This window comes from Schistocerca americana, chromosome 3, assembly GCF_021461395.2.
Source record: "Schistocerca americana isolate TAMUIC-IGC-003095 chromosome 3, iqSchAmer2.1, whole genome shotgun sequence".
Classification (NCBI taxonomy): domain Eukaryota; kingdom Metazoa; phylum Arthropoda; class Insecta; order Orthoptera; family Acrididae; genus Schistocerca; species Schistocerca americana.
In genome coordinates this window covers 610,650,593-610,670,377 of record NC_060121.1, presented here as the reverse complement: position 1 = coordinate 610,670,377, position 19,785 = coordinate 610,650,593, and the positions used below count along the sequence as shown (strand labels likewise).

General features: G+C 41.5%; 1 protein-coding gene across 2 annotated transcripts in view; it reads right to left on the bottom strand.

The window, feature by feature from the left end:
• The window catches only part of LOC124606871 (putative lysozyme-like protein), a 154,509-nt gene extending 140,496 nt beyond the window's left edge, over window positions 1-14,013 (bottom strand). For both annotated transcript variants that reach the window (XM_047138959.1, XM_047138958.1), the window contains exon 1: window positions 13,893-14,013. The gene's annotated coding sequence lies outside the window, so the exon portion shown is untranslated. The remainder of the gene's footprint in view (window positions 1-13,892) is intronic.
• Between the last annotated feature and the right edge of the window lie 5,772 nt (window positions 14,014-19,785).

Below are 19,785 nucleotides of genomic sequence, written 5' to 3'. Positions count from 1 at the left end.
ATTCCATTATCCTCGTTTTGCTTTTGTTGATGTTCATCTTATATCCTCCTTTCAAGACACTGTCAATTCCGTTCAACTGCTCTTCCAAGTCCTTTGCTGTCTCTGACAGAATTACAATGTCATCGGCGAAGCTCAAAGTTTTTATTTCTTCTCCAAGGATTTTAATACCTACTCCGAATTTTTCTTTGTTTTCTTTACTGCTTGCTCAATATACAGATTGAATAACATCGGGGAGAGGCTACAACCCTCTCTCACTCCCTTCCCAACCACTGCTTCCCTTTCATGCCTCTCGACTCTTATAACTGCCATCTGGTTTCTGTACAAATTATAAATAGCCTTTCGCTCCCTGTATTTTACCCCTGCCACCTTTAGAATTTGAAAGAGAGTATTCCAGTCAACATTGTCAAAAGATTTCTCTAAGTCTACAAATGCTAGAAACGTAGGTTTGCCTTTCCTTAGTCTTTCGTCTAAGATAAGTCGTAAGGTCAGTATTGCCTCACGTGTTCCAACATTTCTACGGAATCCAAACTGGTCTTCCCCGAGGTCGGCTTCTACCAGTTTTTTCATTCGTCTGTAAAGAACTCGTGTTAGTATTTTGCAGCTGTGACTTATTAAACTGATAGTTCGGTAATTTTCACATCTGTCAACACCTGCTTTCTTTAGGATTGGAATTATTATATTCTTCTTGAAGTCTGAGGGTATTTCGCCTGTCTCGTACATCTTGCTCACCTGATGGAAGAGTTTTGTCAGGACTGGCTCTCCCAAGGCCGTCAGTAGTTCTAATGGATTGTTGTCTATTCCCGGGGCCTTGTTTCGACTCAGGTCTTCCAGTGCTCTATCGAACTTTTCACGCAGTATCATATCTCCCATTTCGTCTTCATCTACATCCTCTTCCATTTCCATAATATTGTCCTCAAGTACAACGCCCTTGTATAGACCTAACATAGACGATGAAAATTGATACCGTCACTACAATTGTACAAATTAACTTCTGTGTGCATAGAAGCAACCTCAAATATGATAAGGAATGAGGACAAAAAGTTCAATTTTAGTTCTTTTATCAGCAGATTGTTTAGCGCGTATCCTCATTTGGAAAGTTAAATGTAACGGTCTCAGCTGTATGGACCAATGTGTGCCGCGGGTAGCGTGCCGCCAGACACGCAGGCGCTAACTGCTGGCGAAAGGTAGAAAGTGAAATCCCCCGCTGACCCAATGACCGTGTGCCGACACCGACAGTGATTCGGCGCGCCGCCACATCGTGGCGCCACTGGTGGCCGTCGCAAGGTCGCCCATGGTCGCCTCGCGGTCCGAAGTTTGAGAAGACGTCGTTTTTTGTGTGAAGGCTAAATGAACTCGATGAAGCACATCTGAATATAGACTATTTCAAAAACGTCTATTTGATTTCAAATGAATGTGTCTTCTAAATGAATGGGGACAGAAACTTAAGCGTCTGACTAAAAAGTTTTTATTTTCAATAGAAAGATCCGGAATAATGAGAGTGTCTCTTTTACGTAAACGTGCATTCAAACTTGTGGTACGATTAGGATCGAACTTTTCGTCAGTTTTCTGACTGGTTTGATGCGAAATGTGCGATTTTCTCTGCTGTGACAATCTATACATGTCAGAGTAACACTTGAACCCAACGTCTTCAAATATTTGACGCATATATTCCAATCTCTGTCTTCATCTACAGTTTTTATCCTTTACATCTCCCCCAAGTATCACGGGTCCATTCCCTGAGGTCGTAATATGTGTCCTATCATCCTGTCCCTTCTTCTTTCCAGTGCTTTCCATAAGTTTCTTTCCTCGCTGTTACAGCTGAGAGCGAGCGCATTTCTGATGAGTCCAGCTAATGTTTAACATCGTTTTTTAGCACCACATCTCAAACGCTTGGAGTCTCTTCTATTCCGGTTTACCCACAGTCCATGATGCACTACAATACAATGCCGTTCTCCAAACGTACATTCTCGGAGTTTTTCCCTCAAATAAAGGCCGGTATTTAAAAATAATAGACTTCTTTTCGCGAGGAATGCTCTCTTTGCCTTATTCTGCTTTTTATGTTCCCCCTGTTTCGTCTGTCATGTGTTACTTTGCTTCCAAGGCAGCAGAATTCATTAACTTCATCTAATTTGTGGTCACCAATTTTATGTTACGTTTATGATTTTTGCTATTTCTCACTACTTATGTCTTTTCCCGTTTTTCTCCAATCCAGATTTTGTACTTATTAGGCTGTTCATTCCTTTCAACAGTTTCTGTAATTTTTTTTCACTTTCACTGAGGATAGTAATATTAGCAGCGAATCGTACCAAGACATCCTTTCACTCTGAATTTTAATACCTTTCTTTTATTTCCATCTTTGCTGCTTCGATGTATAGGTTCAAAAATGGGAGTGACGCTCTGCGTTCCCGTCTTACATCTCATTTTAGCCGAGTACTTCGTTTTTGATCTTCCAATCTTCTTGTTTCTTCTTAGTTCTTGTACATATTGTATATAACCGGTCTTTCCCTATAGCGTACTTATTTTTCTGAGAACTTTGAGCATCATGAACCATTTTTCGTTGTCGAATGCTTTTTCTACGAAGAGAAATCCTATGAACGGCTCACGATTTTCTTAACTCTTGCTTCCATTACTAAGCGTTACTTTTCCTAAAGCCAAACTAATCACCATGTGACAGAACCTCAGTTTCCTTTTCCATTCTTCTGTATACAATTCTTGTCAGTTTTTATGTACCTCTTGCAAATGTCCGATGTGCTCTTTCACTAGACGCACTAAGAACATTCGGTCGTTGACAGAGCTAATGGGATATTGGTCTTCAGTAAAAATTTATCACGAAGTAACTAATTTTTTTGTTATAAAACTGTCAGCATCTTGCATTGAGAATCAATTTCCTGGACGATACAACACGTAAGCAGGGTTTCCTTTCGACCACTGCCAGATCTGCTGGGCATGGAACATTTCTGTCTCTCGGTTGATGTTTCTGAGTATCTAATGCTGAAGATATATTAATTTTCCAAGAAGTCTCATATTTGTTATACGTTTACTTTAGTGATAATTTCATAACATTAACAATTTACATCTTTTTAAAATGAATGTTTCTTTAGATTGTGATCAATAAATCATAACCTGGTCAAGGCGATGTTTTTTCCCTCTTACATGAGTAGCATTTTTATTAGTTATATTTGTATGTCTGCTTTTCTACCAGGTTTCAGAAAAATAATCAGCACAGTTAATGGCTGTTAGTCACCTAGTTTAAACAGCTGAAGTATATCTATGATAGAAAAACCGGAATTGTCTAAATTGGAACAAATTCGTTTAATGTTCGATGGTATGCGGTTTTGACCTGTTTAGCAAGTCTTTTTCGACCTGCCGTTTTCACTTAACGGGTAATGGATTCCAAGGCCTTGCACTCCTGTACGCACAGACAGTATTTAGGGAAGCGTATCCTATATCGCAGTTAATGTGTCATATTGCATGAAGATCGCATGTTATGAGCGTAACATTTCAAATAATTTGTGATTTTGGCTGGAAATGTTATCAAGATTAATGGTGAGAAATTTTTCGAAAGTATTATATCTTCGTGCCAAGTTGTTCTCATTAACACGTACATCAGCAATGTCTTTGAATTCTTAAAAAGACTTCGTATGTTTTGGTGAGACATTACTAACGTCGGAGGGATGGTTTCCATCGATAAGGATTTCAGCTTTTATTTTGAGCAGTATACGTTAATCTTTGAGTTTTTTCTTTGCTGTAAGCATACACTTTTGCACAAGGGAGCCACAGTGAAAAGGCAGTCTGATGTCGAATTCCCCGATTACAGCGTAATTATAATTTGTTATACGTCGAGTGCGCCATGTAATTCAAAATCTGCTGCAGAATGCAGAGAGAATACACATGAACAAACGTGTGTGAGACTCAAGATGGGCCTACAATCAAAGCAAAATGTTGAGGCCACAACCCATTTCTTTGCCAGGTGCGTAAATGTCATAGTACTAGAAATAACAGAAAAGGAAAGCAGCGCCACCAGCTCAAAGCTTTGAAATTTTTTCCCATTACTTGAGTATCAGACCTCTTGTGAATTAGTTCATTTTACAACTACGCATCCTCAACGCCTCTACGTTTTTAAGGTAGCTTACTTCTGTTCGGTGTGCATACTAATGTTTCACATATTCTAAAATAGCTTTGTTTCTATTTTCCATAGGAAATGATGACGACTATAAAACCGAAACCGGATATCTGTTATAATAAATGAAAATTTGAGCTAGACTGTAATATCGGCAGTTTACTATCGAAAGATTGTAGCAGAGCGTCAGGAAAGAGGTACTTATGGAAACAACAGATTTGAAGATTCTTTCGAGCTGCAATAAAAAACTGTAAAATAGTGCCACGTTATAGAAATCGGCGAAAATGAATTAAAGAAAACTGACGGTGAAAATCTGCCTCTGTTGGAGAGATGTAGAACTTGAAATAGGGGATAACAGCCCGTAAGATATTCTGGTGGAGCAGCTCTCGCAACATTTTCTTTCGTCGGCAACCGGTTTTTCGTGGCCGGTTATACAACGGATACCTATTGCATCATTTGCTTCTTAGGTAGCCGCAAGAACGCTGCTCTGACTAACAGAAGCAGTGCCACGTGCTGCGCAGACATCCCTACACGTCGTCGCAAACGTGAGAGACGAGTATTTTCTCTTCGTTTCTTAACGTGACCATTGAGATTCCAAAATACGATCGATTCGAAGGTCCAGTTTGTATTAAACCATCTCACAGTCGTTTTTATTCTCCTAAAAAAAAGAAGTACTTTCTGTCTGAAGACATTAGATTCTACTTGAGGAGGTCTTAGTGTCCTTGTGACTTACGTTGAGAGATGCACTTGTAATTGTTCTGTTTTGTTAATATATTTACCAGATTCCGTGGAACCATTCGACCCAGAGTTTACTGATTATGGAAGGAGTCAGTGTGGAGTGCATGGAATGCTGATTGGAAAATTTATAAACAAAAAGAATGAGAAAGTATAGGAATCAATAACACATTGGAGAGAAAAATTCTCACCTACTACGAGGAACTTCAGTACAAAATACGGGGAGTGTGTTACACTGAAACTTTCCAACTTTGATTTGAAGCCTTGGAATTTTTTACACATTTTTTAGTCCTGCTGGATGCCTGTAAAACCCGCTGAATAGCGCAAACCTTTCCGTAGAGTGCTTTAGGTAGTGTTGTATTGTTTTACAGTTTAGTATTCACGGAATGCTCCAGTTTCGTCTGAGTGAGTCAATATTGACAACTACAAACTCCATCATGGAGTGTATGCATAAGGATGACAAAGAATTCCGCGACACGTGCACAACGGCCTACACAAAGTTCACGAAGACACCGCAGATCCGCCTGACGGCCCTTTTCTGGAATAACAATGTTGTCCATGAATGTGAAGAGTTGCCCCAAAATACGATACCATAGGGGCTAATAGAGTGAAAGTAATCGATGTAAACATGCTTTCGTATTTCAGTGTCAGACAGTGGAAATTATTCCTGTAGTAAAGCAGCATTCATTTCTTCACAAGATCTTGAACCTGACATTACGAAAAGCGCTTATCACCTACTTCAGTCGTTTGATCAACTTGTGATAATGAAACATCGTTATTACAAGAGTTTCATGTCGTGAAATGTGTGCATGGCGTTTTGTTGCAGTTAAGCGTTAATCTATTCCCTGAATGTCTCATGTCACCTAGCCGTGTTGTCCCAGAAATCTAAAGAAATATTGCAGTTCATCACTGCCATCATTAATGTGAATCATGGGCAACATGTTTGTGGCACGCAAGGAAGAAAACAACTCTCCCGATACAGCAGTGTGAAGTTGAAACCTTGTGTTGTTCGTTGGCGTGTAGTTTTTACGTCACCTGGTGGGATCCGGTCGTGATCAACTGCAAAGTTTTGTGAAAGTTCACTTAGTTATCTCAGCTTCTGTTAGCAGGTGTCCTAAGCATAATTGGCACTTTATTGACATACTCCAGTCGACACTTGAATTGGCCACGTAGCGGTGTTGGTTAACTAGCTTCTAAAAAAGAGAAAGTGGCACTCTAATGCGACTTTTTAAAAACTCCATTCATTCTCAACTCCAAGGATTGGAGCGGGATGTGCGACACCCGGCCCAGGAGTCGCGGTCATATTCAGTGAGTTATCAGACAAGCTGGTAGTGGCGCAGTTGGGGGATCCCGATTGGAAATAAAAGGGAGGGGATTACCAGTTCTGGACTTCGCCTTACAACTAAGGAAAACCTTCCGAAAACCTTGATCAGAACCAAGAGATTGGAACAATATTAATTTATTTCTGGGACGTATTCCATCGTTTGGAAACAAAAAATTGAAATGTTATATATGTGTAAAGTATATTTAACGGGAACAATGTGCCAAAATATTTACAGTTGTAATTGTTTTTTTTTACTAAGAGAAACTACTGGATAATCTTGATTGTAATGTTGTTATGAGAACATTTTTAAGTATCGCCATCACTCCTAGGGACGGAATGTACGGTTAGTTAATGACTCACTAATTTCAGGTGGTGATGCCGGCACCGCCTCCGGCGCAAAGAAGTATTTGCAAAAAAATCTCTCACGGAAACACTGCGCGTACTAGTAGGTGCGTATACTTTACTAGGTTTTCGTGTTCAGAGTCAGTTTCCACAACATTCTTTTGTGTTATACATCGCGTCATGCTGGAAACTGATGAACCAATGTTTCAATCACAACTGCAGGTGGCTTTCACGAGGGTGTGCGAGTTAAAAATGTGTGGGGGAAACCACCACAGTAAGGGACCAGAAACTGACTTTCACGCACCTATTGGAGGCGATGCGCCACTGACGTCTTCCGGCCAATGAAAAACGCCCAGTTACGCGGGGTGCCCTATTATAGAGCACGTTGCTGGCATTGACTGGCCAATGTGCTGCCCATTAAACATTACGGTGAGGTACTGTCGCACGATCTGTAAGAAAATGTGTGGTGTACTGTCGCGTGTAAACCACAGTCATTGTCTCCCTACAGGGGTAACGTTCTCCAATAGCTTTGGTAATTCATCGCAGAAATGGGTGATACAAAGCACCTGTTCATCTGTTTGTCAAAGTATACGACCCCCGTCAATCTATCACCGACAGTTCCTGATCAAACATTGATACTGAAGCTCCTTGACTGCTCGAGGATTTGCGTATGCTCACAAGTGCGTATTGTAGTAGTCTACTATACCATACTTTGTGAATCTTGCCTCATCTGTAAATAAAATGTAGATGTTGGTTTCTAGACGTATCATTACAGGAACTTTTTTTTAAGTTTTCATCTGTACTACCCCTTGTAGAAATGTGATACTTTTTTAAACACTCTGTTTGTAGATGTAGAACTTAAATTTCATTACGCAGCTGCGGTGTGTGGGGTTAACGAAGTGCAAGCGATGAGTGCCCCATTAAATGTCCAAATGCGAAAATAACGGGACATTTTCGGTAACTGATGTGTCCGTGCTGCACACCCGGCTTCCAGTCGCGTGTAATTCAAAATGACGGTTTGGCGCAGACCGCCCTGCCGGAGGAAAGCGTGGCAGATGAGCGGCTGCTATAAAATTGCCGGCCAGGCTGTCGAGTGAAAGGCAAAGGCTCCAGTGGCCGCCAGCGAGCACGGCATTTGTATCTGCCGTGGAGAATTTAAGTTTCAGTGAATACTGCCTTCACCCTCACGGATCACCCGTCGGGTTCCCACAAACGCAAGGTGAATGTGTGTGTGTGTTTTTCTGTGAATAACTTCTTTGGCTTGTATCTGTTGAACTTACCCGGGATAGAACAAGTGTACTCACTCGAAGTTTCGTTGGAATACACTGCCCTTATGGTGGCATGCATTTACCATCATTTCCTTGTCCATTAAGTACATGGGCCCCAACACTTGAATGAGGTCTGCAGACTCCTGCACAACTTGGTATTTTTCTCAATAATCAAATATTGGCAAAGGAGAAAGAAGTGATAAGTGATTGTTCTCCATTAATAACATACATCTGCCGCCCCACTGCGGTCTTTGTCCTGACAATGAGGACATATACCGAGTCACTCTGGTATGATAGATAGAATGGCCACGGGTTAGTTAGAAACACGGGATTTCAACCCAAACACGACTCCAGTGTTTACGCACTTGCCCCACCTTCGCCGATACGTATAAACATCCGATAATGCAAATGTGGAATCGATCGGCTTAAGAGCAGGGTCGAAATATTTGGGTCATTGTTTCTCAGTCTCATACGAACTTAGTGATGCCTGCATCATAAGTTAAATAATTCTGAGAAAATATCTTTGTTTGACATTGAAGTGTCTACTAATATGAATATTCCTGACTGTGTAATTCTGGAACCAAAATTTTCATCACGTGTTCGATTCACATTCGGTACACAGTTGTAGTCTGTGTGGAAATACAATACGAACCACTATACGGGATGATTCAGCTCTCGCTAACTGTAGGTTTTATGCAACGACCTTCAAATGTCGCTGGAGGCCGCAGCTTTCCAGTTATTCAAGAAAAACGCGTTTTGAAGGTCACCTTTGTATGTTTTTCTTGAATATTCGAGAACTAAGTCCTCTATTGAAAACATATCCCAGTACAAAATTTAAATTCGTTAAATTTCCTACAAAAAAGGTCTTGTTCATTTTTTCTGTAGGAGTAATAGTTTGCTCATAGCGAACGAGACAGTATGAAAAATCTTGCACTTGATGTTTGAAGGCAAAATTTGGAAATTTATGGTAAGGACTATGGGACCAAACTGCTGAGGTCATCGGTCCCTAGGCTTATGCACTACTTAAACTAACTTAAACTAACTTACACTAAGGACAACACACACACACACCCATGCCTGAGAGAGGACGGGGGGAGCCGCGCGAACCGTGACAAGACGCCCCAGACCACGCGGCTATTTGAAGGCGTTGTGTGTTGCATAAAACCCATGGGTAGGAGCTAGGGGCAGCATGTTGGGTGTTTGAAAAATAATACGTGGAAGTAATACGAGTTAATTTCATGTTGTTCAGTTTCATAACCGTAGAATTGTGTTGCTGAAGGAAGGTTAACAGCAGGTTACGACGAGAGAATTGAAGAAGAAAAAAGCAGAAAGGAAAACAAATCCAGAGTATTGCAACAGAAAAGAGAAAAATTTAACGGTACACTTAGCGGAAAATAATCTCATTTATGGGATGCGAAGCGTTCGAAACACAAGCATCCAAATAGAAGTGGAATTTAAAAATACACGGGAGCAAATTAAATCAGGTGTTGCCAGAGGAATTAGATCAGGAAAGTAGACCCTAAAAGTTATAAATGAGTTTTACAATTTGGGCAGCAAAATTACGGACGATGCCTGAAGTAGAGAGGAGAATGGAGAGGATAGCAAATGAAAACTGGCAATAGCGAGAAAAGCATTGCTGAAAGTGGGAAACTTTCGTACATCAAATATAAGTTTAAGCATTAGGATGTCTTTTCTGAAGCCCTTTGTCTGAAGTGTAGCCTTGTACAGAAATGAAACATGGACGGTAAATAGTTTGGGCAAGAAGAGAGCAGGTTTTCGAATGTGATGCTACAAGAGAAGATTAGATGGGTAGTGAGGTAACTAATGACGAAGTGCTGAATGGAGTCGGGGTGAACAGAAATGCGTGGCATAACGTGATTAAAAGAGGGGATAGATAAGGACACATCGTGCGGTATAAACGAATCGTGAGTTTATTCATGGTGGTTAGAGTGGGGGAGTAAAAGCTGCAGAGAGAGGTAAAGGTTCGACAGTAGTAAGCAAATTAACGTGGATATAGGTTGTAATAGTCATAAAGAGATGGAGAGGCTTGAACAGGATAGAGTAGCATGGAGAGCTGCGGCGAGTCAGTCTTCGGACTGAAGACCACCACAACAACGTGAGCGTACACCATGATCGTGCTTATACGGACGGTTGTAAATGAAGATTGACTGAACAAGAGTACGTACCCTTGGGCGGAGTAGAGTATGGAGAAGAACAGCCCAAAATTAGGCCTACTTAGCCATCCTTGAAGTCGAGGACAGCCACTGGGCAAGGACAACTGAAATTTAATGCCTTTTTATTTTTCCGCCTCGTCTTAATAACTCGAGATGGCTGAGATTAAACTTGCTGCGATTAAACTTGGCGCCTGAGGCACGCAAGTAGACATTTCCCGTAAATTGGCGGTGCGCATCCGGCGCGGAGGTGCTACATGCCGGCAGAGGGCGGTAATTAACGGCATTTCGCTAGCAGTCCAGCTTGCTGGTTAGGCTGTTTTCCCTCGCGCCAGAAATGGGCCAGTAGTAGGGAGAGGAGCAGCAAGAAGCGGGGAGCGGCAGCGGGAGGAGAAAGTGAAAGGTAAATAAAAAGCAAACAGCAGGAAAGCGCGCCACGGCGGGTGACTGGCCGCGGTGGAAGCCGCCGTGTAGGGAGGGGGTTATGGGGGAGGGGAGGGGCGAATCACCGGAAAGCTGGAGCCGGCCAACTCGGCTCTGCGCAGGCGCAGAATCTGTGTCACGCCGCGCAGCACGCAGCCTTGGTGTTCGCCCAAAACGCTTGCCCAATATCGGCGTGTTACGCAAAGTATAGAGGGCTAGTCTCAGAAATGCTGCTCAGGTGTGCTGACAGCTGACCCGCGCTGCGCCGGACGATTGGTGTCCGTCTGAGGCCGCCGGAGAAGCGCATACATGAATAATGCGATCAGCTGACCTCTCTGCTCTTATGCTGAACCCTACATTCCCTCAAGATTATAATCCAGCTGCTACTGCAAGATCATAATCCAGTTGATACTGTAAAACTACTATATAACTTCCTGTCAAAGAAAATTCTACAGCCGACCGGAGTGGCCGAGCGGTTCTAGGCGCTACAGTCTTGAGCCACGCAACTTCTACGGTCGCAGGTTCGAATCCTGCCTTGGGCATGGATGTGTGCGATGTCCTTAGGTTAGTTAAGTAGTTCTAAGTTCTAGGGGACTGATGACCACAGAAGTTAAGTCCCATAGTGCTCAGATCCATTTGAACCATTTTGAAAATTCTACAAATCTATAATCATAATAATGGTTTTCTTTGTTATACAATAGCTGTTGCTGTTACAACTCACGAGTTTTCTTTATTTTCTGCACGGCGCGTTTTGGCAGATTATTACGATTATCAGGTTTTTTTTCGCTTGCTATGACTTGACGCTTGAAACTGTCATACTTCACAAAAAAGTACACACTTGATAATTGCAGCTGTTTTTCGAAATGCGTCCTTCAGAAGAGAAATAAAGGAAAATCTAGAGTGGCAGAAGAAAAATGTCATCGTATAAAAAAAAGGCTCGTAATGGGTTCAAATACAGTATAATAAAGTCATAATAACGATTCCATATTGTAACTGTAAAGGAACCCATGAATAAATGTGCAATAAAATCACAGTGTGTTAGTGTTTCCTTCATACACCCATGCCTAAATAAAAGATTCTTTTCAGCAGACTGTAGTAATCAGGGTTTTTGAATATGTTGTTTAATTTTATCAGTTTTGGCCAATAAACTTCATTATCAGACATTAATTTTTATGTCCTACGTTTCGCATACACTTGGGCAATCTTATAATTGCCACAGTGGAGGATGCTGGGGTACATTTACAGGATCTATATCTCACAGATCACAGTGCCAGGAGATGAAGCCATCATTGCTTCGAAATCCGTAGTAAATAAATGGAAACAGTAAACACTGCCCATGGAAGAAAAGTTGTGAGAGAATGGTCTTGACTCTTTTTAACAAGGAGTTAGCAACCAGACTCTTCGTTTTCTTTGGTACAGCAGTAAAACGTATAAAGAAGTACGCTAGAATGCTTAAGAGGTTAGTTTAGGACCTCGCATATATTTTTTTAAAAGGAATACCTGCTGACTCCCAAGAATTGGGCTGTTCGTTTTTAGTACGAACACTAGTAAAATTTACTGCAGAAGTAACATCAGAAAAACATATTCTGTAAATCAACGTGCCAAATCAAATGGTCTCGGCACCCACATCCACAAACAGATATATCCGAATCGCTGTGCAGTATTCGTGACTACAGGCTTTGTAGATCTTACCTAAATCAGGTGAATGCGATTATGGTCCCTTCATTAACGTCATACCAGATCCCTTTGCCCATCCTTGACCTATTAAGGTAACGCTCACCTCTTACGACGAGACGTGAGACGTTGACAAGAAAAGAAGAATTGGGGCGTCCTAGCGTACCTCATCGCAACACCGTTGCGGAATCAGTTGCTCGGTCCATCGGTTTCACTCATTGCGAAAAGCATTGTATTCACAGAAGATCCTCAATGCAGAGGAACAAGATACCTGACAGAGTCCAATAACGAGCGAGTTATGTATGCAATGTGAATTCTGTAGCGCGATGGCATCCCTGACTAGAGCATGGGAACGCAGGGCCTAAGACGAAGCGGTTCGGCGTTCATAATCCGCGCCCTGTCATACTGATTGATTTTTATTTTAAATGCAAACATTTTAAGTTAGGCTTGACCGTGACTTATGAATATTTCAGGATATTCTCCATTATTTTCGAAGGAGAATTCCATTTGCATATCCGTAATTGATAAAGTTCTTTTTTCTTTTTTGGAAACAGAAGCTCCGCAGCTACGCTTTCTTTTAATTTTACTCGTTTACATTTCATTATTTCGCGGTTTGTTTTGGGGTCACAGTTTATATGACAGCGCTTTAGAATGGCACTGCGACCCCGAATCTTGCCCCAAATGATGAAATATAAATAAATAAAAATGTGTACCTGGCGCACTTCTTTTGCAAAAACAAATGTTATGAATATCGACTGGGACAAGGAAATAACTGTACCCATCCTCATTTGTACTGTTTTCCACGACGCATTTCGAAGAAATTATTGCTCCGTCATCAACTCGATGCATGTCAATTAATCCTTGATTTGGGACAGCTTTAAAAGTTTGGAAAAAAGTTTATTTCAGAAAAATCGAGGTTCTATCATATGTAATAAACTATTTTTACAAATGCGTTCGTACATATTTCAATGCATACTGGTGTTACTCGTATGCTGTTAAGTCCTTACAGTACTCCATTTTTATGTAAATGAATTTAAACGTTTCTGTATATTGTAAAAGTGAACGGGCGAAGCCTGCATAGAAGTCTCCTCTCATTCGCGATCAAACAAATCAATAAAAAAGAAAAAAAGAAAACACGTGATTTCCGGCAGGAAACAGTTATCGTGTTTTCCGCTTTATATCTGCCATCTGGTGACAAAACACCACAGAGGTGTGCTTTAATAAATGCGTATAGCCAGTGGATGACTGAGGGCAATACTGCCACACGTTAGTGCTTTTAGCGCTCGTACAGTGTCTATTGTAAATCACTATTGCTTGAGGGCAACATTGTCAGTTAAAGGGTAAATAAGGTATGGATGTCTTGTATGTAAGACGTTTGCATAACCTGTGACTCTGCCGTTCAGTGGGCACAGGCTGCTTTTCCTGTCGTATGAACATCACTTGCATTTTCAGAGGGGGATGACGAGAGTATAACTTCGAAAAGTTTCGTGGAAAGTAGAATAAATGTGGCTGATTACAACTGATATAATTTAGATTTTACGTTGGTTCTCCACATATCACTTGCGGAAAATACCGGTACGACACCCTTAGAAGTGGCCAAGAGCATAGTTCTCTAATGAATCGCATGTCAATGGGGACTTTACGCCTTAACCTTTCTTCGGTTTCCACTGAACACCACCGTACTCGCAGGGAAGTCCAATACGAAACGTCAATCCTCGATGCAATTTTCCACACGCTCGCTCGAGTCCGACACACGAAGACGGCGGTCCGTGAGTGCAGGCGGCAGTCACCTGTTTAGCGGCACCGGAAGGGCAGCACGGCTCAGCGGCACTTACTTGTGGTCGTGCGAGGAGCGGAGCGCTGAGGCGGTGAGCAGAGCGAGTGGTGCCCGTGTGCCGAGCACTGAGGATCGTGTGAAACAAGTGAAGTGCGCGCCACCGCCCTACAAGGCTTTTAACATGGCGGCTCGGCCGCGGCGGAGGGGGCCGCGAAAGCAGTCGCGTCGGGATGGGGGGGGGGGGGGGGGCGGACTGTGCGCCCAGACGCGAGCTGCGGCTGCGGCTGCGGCCCGCGGGGTCCCACATGCACCACCGTCGCTGCCCTTCTTGCGGGCCAGCCTTCGTGAGTCGGCGCTTCGCGCTTTTCTGCCTGTTTTTGTTTCTTTCGTTCCGACCTGCACCCGCCGGGACACGACCTGCGCTCTGGGCAATCCCAGAGCCACAAGAACATTTGTCCTATAGTACACGAAATGGCAAATCAGCTAGTGGAATTATTTTTGTTATGCTTGGGACCACAGACTCTACAAACACACTGAAGGAATTTTCTTACGTAAGGCTTTTTTCCATCAAATAAACCTTTTATTACTATCCGCGATTCGGCCACGCGATGTACATCAAAGGGGCAATTTCAGAGTTTTGATAGCTTTCGTTTATTCTCATACTAGTTGAAAAACCCGGCATTATCCAGGTACTCATTTTGCTAATTTTCTTTTAGAAACGAAAACAAAAACAAACTGTGTTTGTGGTGTATTATCCTGCACAGTTCCTGTTACGCTGGGCGCCGCTACTTCGCGTGTCTGCTACGCGATTTTGTAAATGTCTCTATGGCAACGCATCTTCATAACTCTATAGATGACGATTGTTTTCACCTACAGCCGTTTGCGCTAGCGATTAAAAGCTGCCAAAAGCTCTGCCAGGTGCAGGGATTTCCTTAAGCTGGCTCGCCTATAGCAGTGTCTTAGTAGTAAAGAATAGATGTATTGAACCTTCATGCATGATGCGGCATTTTTTCAAAAAAATGGTTCAAATGGCTCTGAGCACTATGGGACTCAACATCTTAGGTCATAAGTCCCCTAGAACTTAGAACTACGTAAACCTAACTAACCTAAGGACATCACACACACCCATGCCCGAGGCACGATTCGAACCTGCGACCGTAGGAGTCCCGCGGTTCCGGACTGCAGCGCCAGAACCGCTAGACCACCGCGGCCGGCCGGCATTTTTTCATGCATCTCAGTGTTTAAGACGTCATGTCTCTTGTACTAGGTGTCGTACAATGACATATTTGCTTAGGTACATTTAGCGGCATATGTGCATACTGTCGCAAAATGTGTTGCGAATAGAGTTAGTAACAAAGAAGTAATAAATTTAAATGTCATGCACAATGCGGCAGCTTTTAAGGAATCTCAGTATTCATGACGTCATATCTCCTGAACTATGATAGGTAGGTGGTTCTTAACTCCACAGCGATTGTTGTCTGTTATTTGCACCAAGTTTGATTGAAACAGATGCAGTGATTTAGGAGGAGATGTGGCACACACACACACACACACACACACACACACACACACACACACACACACACACAGATATATATATATATATATATATATATATATATATATATATATATATATATTGGTTTCATTCGCTCAGTATGGTCTCTTTCCTGATGTTTTCAGCGTTTTCTGACAGGCTAGTTGATTACTCAGTTAGTTAGTTACGTGTTCCGTTGATCACCTGAACGATATTAAACGAAATGTTGAGGAACAAATCGGTTTACAGAATTTGATGTTGGCACGCCATTCTGTCGATTTCCTGTCTCAGAAGTCGCCGAACACGTGAAACAGCGAGAATCAAGACAAACGTTTCGATCCACCAAACGAGACAATCCGCCACAAACTTCCTTCAATTCCAAGGCATTTTCGATACTTTTAGGTCACCCTTAGTTTACCCTGTTCACTGTATCTCGTTTTATCAGCATTGTTTTTGTTCATCTAGGCTGCACATATTAGTAATACTGTGATGGTTTTCTGTTTCATCAAATTATTTTTACATTTGAGTTGTTTCTGTGAGAGTTACTCTAGTACCCGATACACTCAGATCTGAAGACCGTTTGATGAATCTGAAACCGGTCACAATTGTACTAATATATGCAATCCAGAAGAAAAAAGTTCCACAACCAGTGATTGCGTATTTTCAGCAAAAAATACATGTCAATTTTTGAATTTTAATTTAATAGTATTTAGTATACAGTAATTTAGTAGCATAATAGTAAAGAAGGCTTTTGTTAGCAGATGATGCTAGCACATTAGTGCCTCTGATGATTTCTTGTCTTTCTTCTTCATCTTTTTACAGTCATCGTCCTTATTATTACGAGTACTTGTATTATTTGCTTTATTACATAGTGTTGTATTAATCTTTAATCCGTTTCTGCTTTATTCTACTTTGAACTGTCTTCGTCCAATAATCTGTTCTTCAGCTATCATTGTTTTTTGCCTTTTGTGTTCTCTCATAGACTCAGGTCTATGGCTTGCAGTGGGGTCTTGGCTTCCGCCCCTCCTCCTCCTCTGGATAGCAGCACCACTTCTATCAATTAGGCGTCGATTTTCAGGCCAACTCTCCTATCATTCTGGGCTAGATCTCTCACTGTCGTCACCATCTCGACTTCCCAGTCTGTTAGGACTCAAGTGTCATCACCATATACTAAAAATTGTGTTCTTCCATAAAAATTGGCATATTTCTCATTGATATCGTTTTTCGGATGATTTTGTTGAAGTCTGTGTTAAACAGTATGAGCGAGATACCATCATCTCGCCTAGTGTAAATGTTTCGAAACGTGGGGACCGATAACCACGAAATAAACTATGTGTGTACTGTTAAATCCGGTACTACTTCTTTGCCAATGATATTCGACAGTCTGTTCTGAAGGATCAGCATCCTCAGGGATGACATGTTATAACGTGACGCTGTTGTTTCAATCAGCTGTTTGCATAATTCACAAGTGTGTGGCTCTCCATTTCGAAAAACCACAAAATGCTTTTTAAAGAAAACGCTACTTGAAAATTTGGCCGTTTATGATAGACCTTGGAAACTAGTCGAGAATTTTCTGAAGGTCTTGCATCCGGTTAAGCGCCGAAGGTCCTCTGGAACATACGTTTTGTCATGCTATGTTTGTGCACGAGGCACGGCAGACTTCATTACTACTGCAGAAGGCGAAACGAATGTTTTACACGGCTTACTTAGACCACTCAGAGAAATGTCGGAATGTGAAGGGGGAGGATTCATTCCTGAATTGTCACTTATCACTAATAAAACAAAATAATAGTTTTTTCGTAGTTATACACCACAAACGAATCAAGTAAAGGGATGGATAAGGAAGTAAGGGCGATTATTTCACTTACAGCACATGCCGGCCGCGGTGGCCGAGCGGTTCTAGGTGCTTCAGTTCGGAACCACGCTGCTGCTACTGTCGCAGGTTCGAATCCTGCCTCGGGCATGGATGTGTGTGATGTCCTTAGGTTAATTAGGTTAAAGTAGTTCTAAGTTTGGGGGACTGATGACCTCAGATGTTAAGTCCCATAGTACTTAGAGCCATTTGAACCTGTTGAACTTACAGCACAATAGTATCGGCTGTCAACGGCTACTGATTCGGTGGTACACTAGAATGGAAAAATACTTCTTTAAATGATTACTGTTTTCAACTACAAGACTGTTAATATCGAATGATATACCCTGGTTAGAAAAGTAGTCGAAAGGTACGAGAGATGTGGGACGCATGAATAGCAGAATAAGTATTAGATACGTTTGTTATTTTAAACTAGACTAACTTTTTGTCATTGGTTTTGCTCGCGACGCATATATCACATATGTTTCACACATATACATTTTTACATATATTTAAAAGATTACATTTTTGTTTGTATATATATTTCATCCGTACCTGCAGTGAATTTCGTCCTGAAGAAATCTTTACTCCTGCAGGGTAGGAAGTATGCATAAGGTCGAGAACAATGGTTCAACTTTATAGGTATGAAAACGGAATAAAAACTTTCTACATTTGTGATAGTGTAAGTATTTCATCTGACTCGTTCACATTCACTCGCATTCCTTCCTTTTCTTTTTAAATTTTGTTTATCGTAAGAGTCCCGGTGTAGAGGGAGAGTCGAGGTTTGGGGAGTAACATTTATTTCAACTTACAAACAAAACTCCAAAAACATCAACACGCAAAACACTATCTGAATCACAATTTGTTTTATTAGCTACTAGCGTTCTTGATTGTTCTGCAATTCATCTTTATTTGTGGGGCCGCAAGGTGCAATTTGTAAACTGCCAACAGAATCGCTGTTGACAGACTTCACCTTGCAACACCACATCTGAATATGATCTGCAGGACACATAGAAACGGGTAGTCTGTAATTAAAGAAAATGTGAACCAGGTGATGTTTTGTGTGTTTATTATAACAAATGAGATCTGGAACACAGCTTATAAAATGAGCTCGTTGTGTTAACAGAATCTTCCGTCGGTTCTTTGTAGATTAAAATTATAATACATGAAAAGCACCAGTTTGCTTTTTTTCTGCAATATTACTTTTATTGTGTTAACCGGTTTCCGGGTTACAAGGCCATGTTCAGCTCGTTGTGTTTCTGAAACATTCTTTGAATCTTCAGTATTACGTCATGGCTTACTTCAACGACAGAACCACAGCTTTGTTCTGCTTCCAGTTCTTCATCTCACGTGAAGTACGCCTTTAAAACGTTGGCAGTTTAATTTGGTAGGGGGTAGGGGGAGGGAGAAGAGAGCCCACTGGTATATTTGACTCTGAACCTCCATCGTTGGTACAAATGATGCTTTAGATGATGTCATTTGAAAGCGTGAATTATAACGCCTTGTATTCTTGAGAAAATGTTTATATTCAGAGGTAATCCTAGAAACGTAAGAAAAGACAGTAAGTGTATCAGTGGTATTCAGCCGCGTGGCAAAAATCTTTGACCTCCAAACACAGTGCTCGTTGGCAGTGTACATTCTTAGACCTGGTTGACCCAATGAACAACAAAACAAGATAGATTGTGCTTCATGCTTTTAGCGACAGATGGTTTTCAAACATTGTCACATTTCATTCTTTTTCGTGTCCACCCCCCCCTCCCCCCCACACGCACACAAACTAGCGGCAGTAAGGCAATCCTATTCCATCAATATTTTTATATCACTGGCTACACACCCTCTTCCCTACTCCCCCTATACAACCACATCCCCATCTCTAGGGGTCAAGCGTCATCTGGAATGAAAGCAGTGAGGATAATGGCTCCGAAAACCATGAATTCGATAGTAATATCGGTCGTTATTAAATACTTGTAAATGTCATGGCATCCTACCCCACTCCTAGGGGTGGTAGGCGTATATTACTCCCACAAACTTCTATATAAGTAATACAAATAATGAGTCATGCATGTACAAAATTTAGTTGAAGTTTCTGCAGATATTCACGAGTTATGCTTCAGTTTGACCCCCTTTTTTGTACCTTCCCCTCTCAATACTATGGTAAATATGTAGTTTTAACCCCAAGTGCTTCTTTCCAGAGACTGGTAATGATTGGTGCACGATGTTTTGTTGAAATAGATCCAGTGATTTAACAGGAGATGAGAGACATACACACATACATACGTACATACAGTAATTTTTATAAGAACATAAATATACTTTAAATCTCAATATACAAAAATTAAAAGCACATACACATCTTTAGCTCCCGAAATAACACCAGAGTGGAGAATTAGTTAGTATGAATGGTCGAAGTTTTTTTCCGTAGATACTAATTACAAAAATTTCAAGTAAACTACGCTGCGTTTGTACGTACTAAATAATAAGTTATTACCTCTCTACGAAATGGGCGAATCTGTTCTTTGGAGCGAGTCATCCACGAGTTTAGGTACTAGGCTGTGTAAAACG